This window comes from Engraulis encrasicolus, chromosome 16 (assembly GCF_034702125.1).
Source record: "Engraulis encrasicolus isolate BLACKSEA-1 chromosome 16, IST_EnEncr_1.0, whole genome shotgun sequence".
In the NCBI taxonomy this organism is placed as follows: Eukaryota; Metazoa; Chordata; class Actinopteri; order Clupeiformes; family Engraulidae; genus Engraulis; species Engraulis encrasicolus.
The window spans coordinates 54,712,749-54,717,523 of NC_085872.1; the positions used below are offsets into that span (position 1 = coordinate 54,712,749).

At 41.2% G+C, this 4,775-nt stretch overlaps 1 long non-coding RNA gene across 3 annotated transcripts in view; it reads right to left on the reverse strand.

Annotated features, from left to right (window-relative positions):
- Positions 1-336: 336 nt before the first annotated feature.
- LOC134466670 (uncharacterized) overlaps positions 337-4,775 on the reverse strand; it is a 4,562-nt gene continuing 123 nt past the window's right edge. The window contains exons 1-3 of one of the 3 annotated variants that reach the window (XR_010038373.1): positions 4,737-4,775; positions 3,612-3,779; positions 337-761 (exon numbers count right to left, since the gene is read on the reverse strand). The exon at positions 4,737-4,775 is cut by the window's right edge and continues 123 nt beyond it. This is a non-coding gene — a long non-coding RNA (uncharacterized LOC134466670). Of the gene's footprint in view, positions 765-2,009; positions 2,064-3,611; positions 3,780-4,736 lie in introns of those variants that run through there. The other 2 variants (XR_010038371.1, XR_010038372.1) reach the window with 2 other exon arrangements.

A 4,775-nucleotide genomic window follows, 5' to 3' on the forward strand; every position in this document is an offset into this window, starting at 1 on the left:
AAGCCCCTCTTCCAAATTGACACCCAGACAGAAAATATACTTTTAAAAACATTAACAGGACTCCATAGTCATGTTCAAATAGAACCGAAAACCGTTGCAGACACTTTTTCCTATTGGATCAAGTAGGTAGACATGGAAAAATACAGCCATTGCGTGAGTAGGCCTACTTGTACTTTTGTACTGAAAAGTACATTTAAAAGTTAGTACTTAGGAGTTTTACTTAAGTACGTTTTTGGGAAACAACTTTTACTTTCACTTGAGTAATTTTTTCGCAGGGTACTTCTACTTTTACTTAAGTACACAACTTCAGTACTTCTTCCACCTCTGCAGGGAGGGCACACCTCCATAACAACATCAGCTCATTTCAAAGCACATGACACATCAACATCCCTGTGACCCTACCGTCGAAACATATCTGGTAAAATCCAGAAGAACAGCCTCTGAAGACCTCATTTACCCACCTTTCCTCAGGGGAAGATATCTACCTGATCAGGAAATTAGCTAGAAATATGCTCAAGGCTTACGGTCCTATCATCAGTCCCTTTGGAACAGTTAAATGGCAACACATTGTTGATCTGAATAATGTTCAGGATCCTGAGGGTCTTCATGCAGCAAAAACAAGGTGATCAGAAGGCATGTTGACTTCGATGGCCAGAAGATGAAGGTGTCTGTGGCAGCTCAAACATTGCGTTGATCTGTGGCACTGGCGCTCACTGTGCTGAAGGACGCAGGATATCAGCAGTTCACAGCCTGTTCTCCAACTGCTGAGCATTTAAAAAACATTCACATTTTAAAAAACATGCCAAACAGTGACATCAACACAGCAAAACTGAGGGCCTCACATGTTTGTTTCAACAAGCTTATTTTTCGGTCTGTTTTCAAGTAAAACACCCTTGATCTGATAATGGGCCACTTGGTCAAGCTGGTTATCTAGGTGAAACAGTGGTACAAAAAGTAAAAGCAAAGAAACCCTGCCACAGATTCCCTCCAACATAGGTTTGACCTCTCCAAGTAACTGGCTGTGACTCAATATCAGATCAAGAAAATGTCTGTAAAATACTTGTATTGGTAAGAGTTTACAACTAGGTTTTAGGCCTCAAAATTCTAGTTCTACAATTCTAGTGAGTTTTTGGAGGACTGGCGTTCATTTAAGAGTGACATGACTAACTGAGCATTTTTACTTGAAAATAGACAAAAAAAAATACGCTTGTTGAAACGTGTCGGGCCATCAGTTGTGCCGTGTTGACGTCAAGTGGATAGAAAGCTGACATTGCTGTTGGACAACAGCTAGAATTATATTTTTTGTTAAGCACATCTACATGTGTTCATGCACAGTTGTGATGCCCTCCATGTAAATACAAAATGAAAATCCACGAAAAATACAGAGAATGCATAAATGAAAAGGTTCGCTTCATTAATACAATTGAAGATTCCAATATAAAACACTAAAAACATCAGAAATCAAATAAGAAAAGTTACCAAGTGTCTGTAGCCCGTCAACTCAATGCTGACTGGAGGGTCACAAACGCAGATGTAGTAAAATTTTCATTCTTAATGTTTTTCTTTTCTACTATTACTATTCTACATTAACCATGTATTTTCTTTTATACTCATGCTCGTTGTTTGTCAGGGGAAATCCCCATGAAATAGCATGGTCTGGTGTGCAAGTTTTCCAGACAGGGGACACTAAACATTATTGGAGGCATGTGCATCGACTTTCTGTGGTCATAAGACTGGAGCGACAAGATATGACAATGCATACATTGGGAAATGATACAATGGACAGTGGGCAAACAGCCAACTTGGAGCCCACGTGCACCAAATAAGCTCACACCATGGACTGTGGGAGAGGAAATGGTTAAATAGGGTGGTCTTCTGCTTCCACCCCAGAGCTTACTGGATGGAAGACTTTGTGTGTTCCATGTGATAACCTCTCCGGCCGTTATCAATAAAATCTGCAGTGCTTACCACCTGAGTTGTTTGTCTGCCGATATAATTTTTTTACTACACAGACAGTCACCCCATGCCCTCCATGAAGAATGGAACACAGGACTGGAACTACCCTAATAAAAGTTAAAAACAAAACATTAGGAGCCAATATGTATATTATTTACTCAGTTAAAACACAGTACAGTAATCCTTAATTATATGCATGACAGGGGGATCAAGTGATGGTGGCAAATGGCTGCAGCAAGAGAGTGGTAAGAACTTCACAAGTCATGCTTTAAAACTTCCTAGTCAGTCATGCGACTCAGAACAAGTCAAATGATTCAGGGCCCTCATTTATCAAGCGCATCAAACGTGCCTAAATCTACGCACACCCCAGACCATGAGTGCATTGCAATATGCGACCTTGCCTCCTCCACTTGCGCTTGCCTCCTCGTCCCGCCTCCTGGCCCCTCCTCTGTGGAGAAAACGATAAAGTTTCCCAGCTGTCAGCCTAGCCACAACAACTTTTGAGGGACTGTTTTTCATTCACCATCCCAATTGCAAATGAGAAAAAGACTCTACAATTGAGCTTTTGCAAGATATTGAAATATAATGCTGTTGTCAGTGATGTCATCATGACATATTACTTCCTGGTACGAGGAGAGAAGCAAATGTCTCCACCTGTGCACTTGCTGCCAGCACTTCATGTGACGCGTGTGTCCGCGTGTGTTCATGTGCGAGAGAGAGAGAAACCCAGACAGTGTTGCCAGATATATGATGATTATCGTATTTGTACCATAATTGTCAATTTTGTCCTCACTGATCAAAAAAGCATGATGTACAATCATTTCAGAGTTGTAATTCAGTTCATTTTGATGCCTTGAAACAACAATTTGGGTCTAGTACGATAATCTCCTCCCAGTCCCCAAAAATGATAATTTTGAGGTTTTGGTAGATAATTCAGCATTTTCCAGCTGGCAACTAGAGGTGCTTAACTCGAATCTTTGAGGCGTTCGGATTGATTGGATCATTCCAAGGAGAGTATCCGGATAAGACGGATCACTCGGATCACACGGATCACTTATTTAAAATAGGCCTAAATAAAAATAAATAATAATAATGTATTTTTTTCAACGTTTCAGACGTTAAATAGCTATGCCTTTGTTGGTCCATTTATCAATTCATGTTGATAAATCAAAGAGTTTGATCAACAAAACTCACTTTATGACAGTCACAGTTCCTAAACTCAGGCTGCGATCCGACCCACCTCTCCTCACTAAACATGCAACCACAACTCGAACAGCCTTTGGTAGCAGTGAAACGGCATGTTCCTGATTTTGCAATAAATAATGTGTGTGTTTGTATTTAAGAAGACTAAAAGTCAAATATTTGGGAGCAGAAGTCTAGTTGAGCAGGGATAGTCAGGAGGCGAGCAGCAGATGACCACTCGCTTCCGCTGCCGAGTTGCCTTGCGACTCGCACACTCGTGGCAAAAACGAAACTTAAGCGTTGATCCGATCCGTAGGGGATTCGCTGCTACCAACAACTCAGTCAGGATTCGTCTCACCGAGTCGCCGAGGGCGCCGCTGCTGAGTGACTCGGACGAGGGGAGTGACAGTGGCTTTGAAGACTGTAGCCTACGCTGTAACGCGAGATATCATGCAACTAATTGTTTGACTAACCTTGGACAAGTGTTTGGGGAAGTTGAAGTTGAAATTGATGGCTCTCTCAGCCGAACAGTTTGCTCAGGAGGTAAGTGGCAGCATCAGATCAGCGTTGTTTTGGCACAAACCTCTCTCTCTCTCTTCAAAGCCAGAGCCCATGCCCGCCTCCTCCTTCTTTTGGGCCATCTGCACAGAACAAGTTGTAGCCTTATCAACTTTATCCTTCCAGTGCAAAGCAGAATAGCAACATTTGGTGCGAGATGTGTACATGATCCTTATGTTTGTGTAACCACGTTAATTACGTGGCGCTTTCTTGAAAACAAAACTTACCAACAGGGTATAGGCACATGAAAGACATGTTTAATTGAAGGTGTTAGCGTAAATTGTACAACTGAGGTTTAGGGAACGCTGTTGTTGACATGTTGCAACAAGCACTGTAACAAGCACGCCTGACAAACTTAAAAGTTATCCTTGCCGTGTTTTAGTCACTTTTATTCTTCCCTGAATGACTTTTTAAACAATGAACAAACATGTGGACATCATAGTACATAAAAAAAAATATTTGATATTGAAGTGTACATCAACTGAGGCACGTACGGAATGTCCGTTGCATCAAACACTGTTGCAACTAGTTAGCTAACTTTAAATGTAGAGATCTATCCGAGATTTCCGCAAGTCGCAAGTTCGTCAAACATGGCGCCATAAATATTAATTCACGACTTAAACAAATATCCCAAATATCACCCCTTTTAGACATTTACAAGTGTCACGAGTTAAATCATCGTTGACTTTCCTCAGGAAGCGCTTTTGACTAATACCTACAGGTAGAACTAATATGATTCGTACAGGCCAACGTTAGCGTTGCTTGCCTCACAACGTTATTTTCGCCGAACAAAGCGCCAAAGATATTGATTCAGGAACAAAACAAAAGAAAAGAAAAGAGTCTTAACTATCGCCTTTATTGGGCATGTCAAGTGTCATCATGTCCTACAGTTAAATCGTCCTTGATTTACCTCAGTGGACCAACTGTGAAATGATATTAGCTCTAGGCTAACAACATTGCTCAAGGCAAACACATCATGCCGTTGTTTGTCACAGAAACTTAATATCGATAACATTCAAAATCACAAGATAACACCTTACCTCATGTTACACCTTCTTTGGCTGTTTTTCGTCCTCTCG